Below are 13,964 nucleotides of genomic sequence, written 5' to 3' on the forward strand. Positions count from 1 at the left end.
GCTCCAGCTTTCTGGCAACAACCTCAGGGTACCTAGTAGCAGAAGCAGTTTCCTGACCTGCATCCTAGGGAGCACCAAGCACAACTTGGAAGATCAACAGGGAGACCTCTGCCAGAGCAAGCGTGAAGCTTAGGCCCTCATCACAGCCTAGATTCAGGAAAAGGAAGCAGGCCCATGGAGCTGCCTAGCAGGAGCCTCCAGGCAGCAGTGCCCTGAGTGCTCAGCCCACAGAAAGTAAGGGAATGGAGGGAGACTGTGGAGGTCTGTCCTCTGTCCCTGGAACAGGACTCTGAGGTTTTGACCACATTCAAACCCTCATTGCAATCCGAGGCCCCAGAGGGACAAGCTTGTAGTCATTCAACAGTCCAGGAGAGCAGTCAGAGCCTCACATACTGAGGTCCTTGAAGGGGTGTCCCAATAATACTCAGAAGCTCAGGAGGCACCCCAAGACCAGGCCTAGTCTGGGGAAATGAGAAAACAGAGAAAAAAGGAACCTGACCATAGACAATTACTTTGGTCCCATGGAAGACCAAACCACACAATCAGAAGATGAAAAAGTCCAAGTTTGTGCATCTAAAGACTCCAAGAAATATGGAAGTTGGGCTTAGGCTATAACAGAGCTCAGAAAAGATTTTGAAAAATCCAGTAAGGGAGGTAGAGGAAAAACTGGGAAGAGAAATGAGAGAGATGCAGGGAAAACATGAAAATGAAGTCAGCAGCTTAGTCAAGGAGATCCAAAAAATGCTAAAGAAAATAACATGTTAAAAACCATTTTAGGTCAAATGGATAAAATAGTTCAAAAAATTATTGAGGGGAAGGAATGCTTTAAAAAGCAAAATTGGCCAGATGGAAAAGGAGATAAGAAAGCTCTCTGAGGAAAACAAATCCTTCAGATGTAGGAGCTAAAGGAAGCTGATGACTTTGCAAGAAGTCAAAACACCAAAAGAATGAAAAATTAGAAGAAAATGTGAAATATCTCATTGAAAAAAACAACTGACAGGGAAGCTAGGTGGCGCAGTGGATAGAGCACTGGCCCTGGAGTCAGGAGTACCTAAGTTCAAATCCTGCCTCAGACACATAATAATTACCTAGCTGTGTGGCCTTGGACAAGCCACTTAACCCCATTTGCCTTGCAAAAAAAAAACCCCAACTGATCTGGAAAACAGACCCAGGAAAGATAATTTAAAATTTATAGGGCTACCTGAAAGTCATGATCAGGAAAAGATCCTTGACCTCATTTTTAAAAGAATTTCTACAGGAAAATTTCCCTGATATACTAGAAGCAGAGGGTAAAATAGAAATTAAGAGAACCCACACCTCTCCCCCAGAAAGAGATCCAAAAAAAAGCCAACCCCCCAGGAATATTATAGCCAAGTTCCAGAACTCCCAAGTCAAAGAGAAAATATTACAAACAGCCAGAAGGACACAACTCAAATATCATGGAGCTATAGTCAGGATCACACAGGACTTAGCAGCAACTACATTAAGGGCTCATAGGACTTGGAATATAATATTCCAGAAGGCAAAAGAGATTGGAATGCAACTGAGAATCAACTACCCAGCAAAACTGAACATCCTTTTCCAGGAGAAAAGATGGACTTTCAATGAAACAGGGGAATTTCAAATGTTCCTGTTGAAACAACCAGAGTTGACCAGAAAGTTTGACCTTTAAGTACAGGATTCAGGTGAAGCATAGAGAGGGTGGATGAGAAAGGTAAATTATGAGGGACTTAATGATGATGAACTGCATGTATTCCTGTATAGAAAAATGACACTGATAATACTCATATGAACCTTCTCATTTAATAGAGCAGGTAGAAGCAGCTTTTGTAGATGAGGCACAGGAGAGAGCTGAATTTGAAGATATAATATATTATAAAAATGGAGTCAATGGGTGAAAGGGAAATGTACTGGTAGTAAGAGAAAGGAGAGGTAGAATGGGCTAAGATATTTAATTTAAAAGATATTTCATGCAGCTTTTGCAATGGTATGGAAGGGGGAAGGTGAGAGGGAATGAGGGATCCTTCATTCTCATCAGAAATGCTTCAAAGAGGAAACAGAATACACACTCAATAGGGTATAGACATCTAGAAGAAAAAGGAGAGAAGGGGGACAGGGAAAGGGGAGGGAGGATGTAAGTGATAAAGGAGAGGGTAGATCATAGAAAAGAATAGTCAGATATAATACATTTTCTTTATTACTTTTTGCAAGGTGCTGGGATTGAGTGGTTTGTCTGGGACAACCAGTTGGGATGGTTGCTGGGTCTCTGGGGTGGGATGTGGGCTTGGGGCCTCCTGGCTCTAGGGCAGTGCTCTATCTGCTGTGCCTCTTGGTTACCCCACAGCACATTTGCTAACAGGGATAGAGTGAAAGGAGAGAGAAAATATAATAGATGGTTGGGGGGGAGGAATGGATGGAGGGAATTACAATTAGCAACAGCAACTGTGGAAAAATATGGAAGTAACTACTATGATGGACTTATTTTTTTTTAGGTTTTTTTTGTTGCAAGGCAGATGGGGTTAAGTGGCTTGCCCAAGGCCACACAGCTAGGTAATTATTAAGTGTCTGAGATCGGATTTGAACCCAGGTACTCCTGACTCCAGGCCAGTGCTTTATCCACTGCACCACCTAGCCCCCCTATGATGGACTTATGATAAAGAAAGTGATTGACAGGAGACAGAGCTGATGGTATCAGAACACAGACTGAAATGCATTTTTTCTCTTTCTTTTACTTTATTTCTCATGAGGTTGTATATTTTTGTGGAGGAGGGGGATTATGTTTACTATTAAACAAGAATATTTTAGTAATGTGTGAATAAATTAAAGAAAAATTAAATAAATTAAATAAAAAGTAATTGAACTGAGGGGGCAGCTAGGTGGCACAGGGAATAGAGCAATGGCTCTAGAGTCAGGAGGACTTAATAATTGCCTAGTTGGGTGGCCTTGGGCTAGTCATTTAACCCCATTGCCTTGCAAAACCCTAAAAAAAAAGGAATTGAATTGTCTTCAACATTTAATTGACTCAGGAAGGATAAAGTTAGAGTCACTGATGATATAGTAAAGTCAACAGAGAATTAGAGAAGCTACATGCAAGGGAAACAATGCTGTATCCTTGCTGAATATCCTTTCCTTGCTATGACCAAATAAACCTACTTTGGTTAATTCATTTTGTTCCAATCCCAATCCACAACTTAATTTCCCTTTAGATAATTCTCCTTAGGTTGGTTATTGTTCCACCTTATTTTTCCACCTACTTAGATTCAAGCATTTCACTGTTCCTTTTCTGTCCCCTTGAGATCAAAAATGGAGAACCTCCTTTCTTTACCCTTGATCAGAGCTCTCTATGTAGAAACTGCTTTCCCACAGGGTCAATGCCCTAGTGACCTATAGCAGAGGCTTCTCCTCTAAGATGCATCTACCCTCTGCTCATACCTCTGGCATTAACAGGCTAGATTAAGGAGCATCATGGTACAAGATTTCTGAAATTAGAGGTCATCTGGGTTATACATCCAGGTGGATATAAAAACAAGAACAACAGCATATTTTAGAAACATATAATTACCAGCATTTATTTATCTCATTTAATCCTTATGACTATCCTTAAGAGGTGGATGCTATTATTATTATTCCTATTTTACAGGTCAGGAAACTTGCCCAAGGTCACACAGCTAATAAACATTTGAGACAGGATTTGAATTCAGGTCTTCCTGATCACCCAGTTGCTTCATCATATAAGATGCAGTTTGTAGAAATGCACAGTGCTGCTATGCTAAAGCTGAATATCCCCAATGTGGTCTCACAAAAATAGCATATTCCTTACCATCCCAAGTCTTTCCTTCTCTATAATAGAGTCTCTACAATTCAGGCTCTTTCTCATGAACTAATAATGTCACATTATTCAGCAGCTGTCAATTAGAAAGTCCTTAATTATTTTTTGTCCTATAAAAGTCTGTGTAAACTTTAAAGAGCTATATAAGTATCATTATCATCTCATAGATAGCAATCTTCTTGAAGGCAGGGACTGTTTATTTTTGTCTTTGTATCTCCCTCCCCAACATGCACACACACACACACACCCCTAGTCTGGTGCTTGGTACATGATAAGTGTTCAATTAATACTTGTGGATTGGTTGATTGATGTCATCCACATAGGTAGTCCCACTATTAATACAGAAGACAATCTCAATTCATACTTTTTTCATTCTTCATAAATCTTAGTTATACCCTCTAACACACAGTAGTAGGTACTTAAGTTTTTGTTGACTTCATTTGACTTGATTATATCACAGGCCAGGTCTGACTCAATTAAGCTGTAGTTTAGGTTCAAGATTGGTATCAAATGAGATACTTTTAGAACATTATCAGCTAACAAAAGGAGGTTTCCTTAGCTAGTACAGAGAAAGGATATTGAGCATGGAAATAGTATTGATTCAATTGGATGTCACCTGTCTGCCTCCATTTTGGCCAGACATTCACCATTAATTCTCTTTCCTAGTTCTGATAAAGGCAAGTGCGAAGGATGCCTTGTATACCATACCCCTCACTAAAATAAAATATTTGTGCAAGTCATGCCAGCAGTCACTTGGTTGGTTGCCATGGTCCTTCTTGATACCAAAGGACAACTAGACTTTGTTTACTCTAAAACCTGAGGAAGGAAAGGTGGCTCCTGAGCCCTGAATTTTCTGAACTTAAACTATCAGGAAGTTATGTCAATAGCCTAAGTATTAGTCCCTTAAACAAAATTAGTCTTGAAAATGGTTTCAATACTTTTTAAGGACTCTTTTATCCCTAGCATTGCAAGGTTTGTTGGTCTATGCCTAGGGTGCAGATCTCATTGGGCAGGTTGGGGGTTTGTAAAACTTGTCAAGAATGAGGCCTACATTGTACCCCCTTACAGCTACATGGGAGTAATGATCAACCTTGATGGACTTGCTCATTCCATCAGTGCAACAATCAAGGGACATTTTGGAGCTGTCTACAATGGAGAATTCCATCTGTATCCAAAGAAGGAATTGTGAAGTTTAAACAAAGATCAAAGACTATTGCCTTTAATTTAATTTTTTTTTTAAAAAAAAGGTATCATGTAATTTTGCTATCTCTCATATATTTTTCCCTTAAGGAAAACACATTTAATGTTGATCAATGTATAGCATGGAAACAATATAAAGACTATCAGACTGCCTTCTGTGGGGGGTGGGGGGAGGGAAGCAAGATTGGGGAAAAATTGTAAAATTCAAAAAACAATAAAATACAAGGCCTACTTCAAGAGATACCAGGTGAAATTCTGGATAACGGGAGAGGGGAAATAGATTATTATATCCAGAAATGTTTATTTTTTTAAATTTAAATTTATTTTTTATTAAAGATATTATTTGAGTTTTACATTTTTCCCCCAATCTTGCTTCCCTCCACCTCCCCCCCCCCACAAAATTCTTTCTGTCAGTCTTTACTTTATTTCCATGTTGTACCTTGATCCAAATTGGGTGTAATGAAAGAGAAATTAAAAGAGAAGTCTAAGAGGTAACAAGATCAGACAATAAGCTATCTGTTTTTTTTCTAAATTAAAGGGAATAGTCCTTGTACTTTGTTCAAACTCCACAGCTCCTTATCTGGATACAGATGGCACTCTCCTTTGCAGACAGCCCCAAATTGTTCCTGATTGTTGCACTGATGGAATGAGCAATTCCTTCAAGCTTGAACATCACTCCCATGTTGCTGTTAGGGTGTAGAGTGTTTTTCTGGTTCTGCTCATCTCACTCAGCATCAGTTCGTGCAAATCCCTCCAGATTTCCCTGAATTCCCGTCCCTCCTGGTTTCTAATAGAACAATAGTGTTCCATGACATACATATACCACAGTTTGCTAAGCCATTCCCCAATTGAAGGACATTTACTGGATTTCCAATTCTTTGCCACCACAAACAGGGCTGCTATAAATATTTTTGTACAAGTAATGTTTTTACCCTTTTCCCTCATCTCTTCAGGGTATAGACCCAGTGGTGGTATTGCTGGGTCAAAGGGTATGTACATTTTTGTTGCCCTTTGGGCATAGTTCCAAATAGCTCTCCAGAAGGGTTGGATGAGTTCACAGCTCCACCAATAGTGTAATAGTGTCCCAGATTTCCTATATCCCTTCCAACAATGATCATTAACCTTCCTGGTCATATTGGACAATCTGAGAGGTGTGAGGTGGTACCTCAGGGAAGCTTTAATTTGCATTTGTCTAATAATTAATGATTTAGAGCATTTTTTCATATGGCTATGGATTACTTTGATCTCTTCAACTGTAAATTGCCTTTGCATATCCTTTGACCATTTGTCAATTGGAGAATGGCTTTTTGTTTTAAAAATATGACTCAGTTCTCTGTATATTTTAGAAATGAGTCCTTTGTCAGAATCATTAGTTGTAAAGATTGTTTCCCAATTTACTACATTTCTTTTGATCTTGGTTACACTGGTTTTATCTGTGCAAAAAGCTTTTTAATTTAATGTAATCAAAATCATCTAATTGGTTTTTGGTGATGTTCTCCAACACTTTCTTAGTCATAAACTGTTCCCCTTTCCATAGATCTGACAGGTAGACTAGTCCTTGATCTTCTAATTTGCTTATAGTAATGGTTTTTATGTCTATGTCCTGTAACCATTTGGATCTTATCTTGGTAAAGGGTGTGAGGTGTTGGTCTAATCTAAGTTTCTTCCATACTAACTTCCAATTTTCCCAGCAATTTTTATCAAAGAGGGAGTTTTTATCCCAATGGCCAGACTCTTTGGGTTTATCAAACAGCAGATTACTGTAATCATCTCCTGCTTTTACACCTAGTCTATTCCACTGGTCCACCACTCTATTTCTTAGCCAATACCAAACAGTTTTGATGACTGATGCTTTATAATAAAATTTTAGATGTGGTAGGGCTAAGCCACCTTCTTTTGCACTTTTTGTCATTAAACTCCTGACAATTCTTTGACTTTTTTATTTCTCCGTATGAATTTACTTACAATTTTTTCTAACTCGTTAAAGTAATTTTTTGGAATTTTGATTGGTAGGGCACTAAACAGATACTTTAGTTTTGGTAGAATTGTCATTTTTATTATATTAGCTCTACCTATCCATGAGCAGTTGATATTTGCCCAGTTATTTAAATCTAATTTAATTTGTGTGAGAAGTGTTTTATAATTGTTTTCAAAAAGATTCTGAGTCTGTCTTGGCAAATAGACTCCCAAATATTTCATATTGTCTGAGGTTACTTTGAATGGGATTTCTCTTTCTAGCTCTTCCTGCTGTTTCTTGCTAGACATATATAGAACACTTGAGGATTTTTGAGGGTTTATTTTATAACCTGCAACTTTGCTAAAATTGCTAATTGTTTCCAGTAGTTTTTTAAATGATTTTTTGGGATTCTCTAGGTAGACCATCATATCATCTGCAAAGAGTGAGAATTTTGTCTCTTCCTTCCTGATTCTAATTCCTTTAATTTCTTTTTCTTCTCTAATTGCTGATGCTAACATTTCTAATACAATATTGAATAGTAGTGGTGATAATGGGCACCCTTGTTTTGCCCCTGATCTTATTGGGAATGCCTCTAGCCTCTCCCCATTGAATATAATGCTTGTTGATGGTTTCAGATAGATACTGCTAATTATTTTAAGGAACACTCCATTTATTCCTACACTCTCTAGTGTTTTTAATAGGAATGGATGCTGTATTTTGTCAAAAGCTTTTTCAGCATCTATTGATATGATCATATGATTCCTGATAGGTTTGTTGTTGATATAATTGAGTATACTAATAGTTGTCCTAATATTGAACCAACCCTGCATTCCTGGAATAAATTCTACTTGATCATAATGTATTATCCTAGTGATGACTTGTTGTAATCGTTTTGCTAAGATTTTATTTAGGATTTTTACATCTATATTCATCAGGGAGATAGGTCTATAATTTTCTTTCTCTGTTTTAACTCTTCCTGGTTTAGGTAACAGTACCATATTGGTTTCATAGAAAGAGTTAGGCAGAGTTCCATCTTTCCCTATTTTTCCAAAGAGTTTATATAGGATTGGAACCAATTGTTCCTTAAATGTTTGGTAGAATTCACTTGTGAATCCATCAGACCCTGGAGATTTTTTTTTTAGGGAGTTTAGTAATGGCTTGCTGAATTTCTTTTTCTGAGATAGGGTTGTTTAGGTATTTAATCTCTTTTTCATTTAACCTGGGCAACTTATATTTTTGTAAATATTCATCCATTTCACTTAGATTATCAAATTTATTGGCATAGAGTTGGGCAAAATAAATTCAAATTATTACTTTAATTTCCTCCTCATTGGTGGTGAGTTCACCTTTTTCATTTATGATACTAGCAATTTGGTTTTCATCTTTCTTTTTTTTAATCAAATTGACCAGAGGTTTATCAATTTTATTGGTTTTTTCATAATACCAACTTTTGGTTTTATTTATTAATTCAATAGTTTTTTTGCTTTCAATTTTTATTAATTTCTCCTTTAATTTTTAGAATTTCTAATTTGGTACTTAATTGGGGATTTTTGATTTGTTCTTTCTCTAATTTTTTTAGTTGCATGTTTAGTTCATTGATTTCCTCTTTCTCCAATTTATTCATATAAGCATTTAGAGCTATAATATATCCCCTGAGAGTTGCTTTGAATGAATCTCATAGGTTTTGGTATGTTGTTTCATTATTATCATTATCTAGGACAAAATGGTTAATTCTTTCTATAATTTGTTTTTTGGTCCACTCATTTTTTAAAATGAGGTTATTCAGTTTCCAATTTGTTCTGGGTCTATATCTCCTTGGTCCAGTATTGCATATGACTTTTATTGTATTGTGATATGAGAAAGATGTATTCACTATTTCTGCCTTTCTGCAGTTGATCATTAGGTTTTTACGTCCCAGTACATGGTCAATTTTTGTATAAGTTCCATGTACTGCAGAGAAAATGGTATATTCCTTTCTGTCCCCATTCGGTTTCCTCCATAAGTCTACCATATCTAATTTTTCTAACAATCTATTTACCTCCCTAATTTCTTGTTTGTTTTATGATTCGATTTATCTAGATCTGATAGCGGGAGGTTGAGGTCTCCCACTAGTAGAGTTTTGCTGTCTATGTCTTCCTGTAATTCTTTCAGCTTCTCCTCTAAGAATTTGGGTGCTGTCCCACTGGGTGCATATATATTCAATATTGGAATGACTTTATTGTCATTTATTTAGGAGGATAAAGTTTCCTTCCTTATCTCTTTTAATGCTATCTATTTTTGCTGCTGCTTTGTCTGAGATAAGGATTGCTACCCCTGCTTTTTTTACTTCAGCTGAAGCAAAATATATTTTGCTCCAGCCTTTTACCTTTACTGTATATGTATCTCTCTGCTTCAAATGAGTTTCTTGTAAGCAGCATATTGTAGGATTCTGGTTTTTAATCCACTCTGCTATTTGCTTATGTTTTAAGGGAGAGTTCATCCCATTCACATTCAAGGTTATGATTACAAATTCTTTACTGCCCTCTGTGCTATCTTCCCTCTGTTTGTATTTTCCCCCTTCCCCCCGCCCCGTTTCATCCATATTCCCCAGTCTTTTGTTTCTGAAAACCACCCCCTTCAGTGTGTTTGCCCTCCTATATCACACCCTCCCCTTTCTTTCCCCTTTCCCTTTTTCCCTTTTCCCTTCCCTTCCCTTTGTTATTTCCCCTTATTTCCCCCACTCCCCTTCCCTTTCTCCATCCCCCCTCCCCTTTTCCCCTTTTAATACTTGAAAGGTTAGATGGTTTATAAATTAACTGATTATGTGCAGGTTGACTTTAAACCAAGTCTGATGAGAAGAAGATTCAGGTGTTTCTCCTCTGCTCCTTTCTTCCCCACTATTACCATAGGGGTTTTTTGTACCTCTTAGTGTAATGAGATTTACCCCATTCAATCCCCTCCCTCCTCCTATCTCTTTCCTGTCCCCCTTTTTAGGGAAGTAGTGTTTTTTTTTTAGATCATTCTATCTAAGTCATAGAAAATTCTAAGTGTCTGTCCCTTTTAGTTCTGTATATTGTATTGAACAGAGTCAAAATTCCTGAGAGTTATTAGAGTCTTTCTCCCAAGTGGGGTTAAAGCCAGTTACATCCCATTAGATAGTAGTCTCATGGATAGGTCATGAATGTACATCATTTCTGGCTAGGTGTATTCTCTCTGTTAGAGTTACATTTCTCAAGGTTTATGAGAATCTTTTTTTTTTTTACCCCCATGCTGGGATATAGCTAGTTTCAACTTACTGGATTGCATTTTTTTTTCTTTTACCACCCCCCCTTTTTTTTTACCTTTTCATGTGTCTCTTGAACCTCCTGTTTGATGCCCAAATTTTCTGTTTAGCTCTGGTCTTTTCATCAGAAATTTTTGGAATCCTTCCACTTCATTAAATGTCCATCTTTTTCCCTGGAAGAGAAGGCTCAGCTTTGCAGGAAAGTAGATTCTTGGCTGCATTCCAAGCTCCCATGCTCTTTGAAATATCTTGTTCCAGGCCCTTCAATCCCTTAAAGTTGATGCAGCCAGGTCCTGTGTGATCCTTGCTGTGGCTCCTTGATATTTAAATTGTTTCTTTCTGGCTGCTTGCAGGATTTTCTCTTTTATCTGATAGTTCTGTAGTTTGGCCACAACATTTCTTCATGTTTTCATTTTAGGATCTTTTTCTGGTGGGGATCGATGTGCTCTTTCAATACCTACTTTGCCCTCCAATTCCATGATATCAGGGCAGTTTTCCATCACTAGATCCTGTAATATTAAGTCCAGGCTTTTTTTCTCTTCAATGTTTTCAGGAAGTCCTATAATTTTCAGGCTGCCCCTCCTCGACCTATTCTCGAGGTCAGTGGTTTTGTTGATGAGGTATTTTACATTTGCTTCTATTTTTTCTACTTTTTGATTTTGTTTAACTGACTCTTGCTGTCTCATGGAGTCATTAGTTTCTGTAAACTCCATTCTTTTTTGGGGGGAGGAGTTTTCTTGGTTAACCTTTTGCAACTCCTTTTCTAATTGGTCAATTCTACTTTTGAAAGAGCTTTCCATTTGACCAATTGAGGTTTTGAGAGAATTAATTTCTTTTTGCATTCGCCCATTTGAAGATCTGAAAGATTTGTTTTCTTGTTGCAAGGTATTAATTGTCTCCCCCAAATTTTCTAGCTGATTTTTAAACTCCTTCCTTATTTCTTCAAGGAAGTCTTTCTGTGCTGAAGACCAGATTGTATTCTTCTCAGAGGTTCCAGGTCTCTCTGAGTTAGTGTCTTTCCCTTCCAAGAATTTTTCTATGGATCCACCTTTCCGCTGACCCTTCTTCATTTTGCTAAGACCTGAGTTTTGGAGGGGCTGGTTCACAGGGGCTTGGGATCGCTAAAGGCTTTACTCACTGAGTGTGGTTTCTCTGGCTGGCCAGTAGGAGGTGCTGGTTGCTTTCTCTGGAGTGTCTGTGACCTTGGTTGAGGCCCTCTCCTTTTCCTTGAAGGGAGGAGTTGGAGGTATTGAATTCTTTTGCCTTCAGTCAATGGTGGGCTTTACCCTGGCCTGAGGTCATTCCTCAGCTGGGCTGGTTCTTCTGCTCACATACCTGGGCCTGAGCCAGAAGTAGTTTGCATTTGTTTGTTAGGGGAGAAGTCTGAGTTGTAATGGGACTCAGGCCAGAGAAGCCCAGGGATGGTGTCCACAGCTCCCCTGCTCCAGAATTCTACCCCCAGCCCTGTCTGGGATCTCCAGGGGGACAGCTCCAACACCAGTGCCTCTGCTCCCCTCAGACTCATGCCCCCACGGTCCAGCCCCACCTCTGATCCGGTAGGTCTGGGTCTCGGGCCCTCAGACTCCCAGTTTCAATTCATCTGCTAGTCTGGTTGATTGGGGCTGATCCTCCCTCTGGGCCCAGACTCACCCGCCTGAATTCAGCCACAGCTCCTGCTGGAGACAAATCCTGAGGTAGATGTTCTTTCTCTTGGCATTTCCTTCTGGTTTTTTTTTTTAGTCGGATTTCTTTTAAGAGGTTTGTTTCATGTGATAGATGGTGAAGAGATCAGGAGACTTTAGAACTGTGCCTGTCTTCTCTCCGCCATCTTGGCCGGAAGTCCCAGAAATGTTTATTAATCAAGGATAAAAACAAATATGGCACATCAAAATATAGGATGAGCATCCAAGTCACCAACTGAGATATCGTCTGCCAGATTTCTTAAGCCCATATAGAAGGGGATCTCATTGTCTGTGCAGCTTATGACCATGAGTTACCCAAAGATGGTGTGAAGGTTGGCCTGACAAATTATGCTGCTGTTTACTGTACAGACCTACTGCTGGCATGCAGGCTTCTTAACAAATTTGACATGGACAAGATCTATGAAGGACAGGTGGACATGATTGGGGATGAGTACAATGTGGAAAGCATTGATGGTCAGCCTAGTGCTTTTCCATGCTACCAGCATGCAGGTCTTGCCAGAACTACTACTGGAAACAAAGTCTTTGGGGCCCTTATGGGAGCAGTGAATGGTGGTTTGTCTATTCCTCACAGTCCCAAACACTTCCTGGAGTAGGATTCAAAAAGCAGGGAATTCAATGTTCAAGTACATAGAAAACACATCATGGGCCAAAATGTTGCAGATTATATGCACTATCTCATGGAAGAAGATGAAGATGCTTATAAAAATCAATTCTCACTGTCCATAAAGAATAACATAACTCCCGACTTGATGGAGGAGTTGTTCAAGAAAGCTTATGCTGGTATCCGGGAGAATCCAGTGTATGAAAAGAAACCCAAGAGGAAAGTTAAAAAAAAGATAGAACCTTTCAAAATGTCCCTTGCCCAGGAGAAAGACAGTTGTTCAGAAGGTGAGTTTCCTCAGAACCCAGGAGTGTGCAGTTAACAGTTAAAACATCAAAATCTGTAATTTTCTATGAAGATTTTCAGATTATGCCAATAAATTTACTGAACAACAACAAAATGCTTTTTAAGGAAAATAGTAACAATCTATGTGGGAAAGGGGTTTAGGAAAAGCTAGCTCAGGCCACACGATAAGGCTCTAGGAAGTATTGCTCCACCACACATCTCATAAAACCCCAATCAAAAAATACTCATTGTATTAAAAGACTTTTAGGTCTTTTAACTTTCTCCAGATATCCCTCAATGTGTTGTCCCTCACTCCTACTACATGACTGGTCCAATTCTTTTGAATAACACAATTACCTGGATAATATCCCTTACATTCTTACATGGGCATCGTTATTAGCAATATATTGCTAAATGGGGGCAGTTAGGTGGCACAGTGAATAGAGCACTGGCCCTGGAGTCAGGAGGACCTGGGTTTGGCATACATCTCTCCATTGCCTGTTGGGTCACCTGAAGTTTTTATTTTTCCAGTGATTCACAGCCATATGGTATTAGGATATTTCTAAAATCCTTCCCATCCCTCTTCAAAAGAGGAGCCTGAGTATAATTTCAATTCAATGAGTACTTATTAATCATCTTCTATATACATGATGAAGCAAGGAAACAGCCCTCTTACAAGTCCCTGTAGGTGGGGAGAGCATGTGCACAGATTAATTTTAAGCTCTTTAAGAGCAAAGACTTCTATTTATTTTGTTGTTGCATTCTCAGCACTTTGCCTGGTGTCTGTATCTTAATAGGAAACAGCTACAGTTGGGGTAGGGGAAATGTTTCAAATCAACACACATTTATTAAACACCTACTATATACCAGGCATATGTTAGGTACTGGAGATAACAAAGAAAGATAAAAATAGTCCCTGCTTTCAAGGAGTTCATGTCTGATGGGGAGACATCATACAAATAACCAAGATAGATGATAGGTAGGTAGGTAGGTAGGTAGGTAGGTAGATAGATAGCTAGATAGATGATAGATAGATAGATAGATAGATAGATAGATAGATAGATAGAAGGCAGACAGATGAATACATGGTAGATGGATGGATGGATGGATGGATGGATGGATGGATG

At 38.6% G+C, this 13,964-nt stretch overlaps 1 pseudogene; it reads left to right on the forward strand.

The window, feature by feature from the left end:
* The first annotated feature begins 4,853 nt into the window (after nt 1-4,853).
* Nucleotides 4,854-12,881, forward strand: LOC141516501 (large ribosomal subunit protein uL18-like; annotated as a pseudogene).
* Nucleotides 12,882-13,964: the final 1,083 nt, after the last annotated feature.

Source organism: Macrotis lagotis, chromosome 3 (assembly GCF_037893015.1).
Source record: "Macrotis lagotis isolate mMagLag1 chromosome 3, bilby.v1.9.chrom.fasta, whole genome shotgun sequence".
NCBI lineage: Eukaryota > Metazoa > Chordata > Mammalia > Peramelemorphia > Peramelidae > Macrotis > Macrotis lagotis.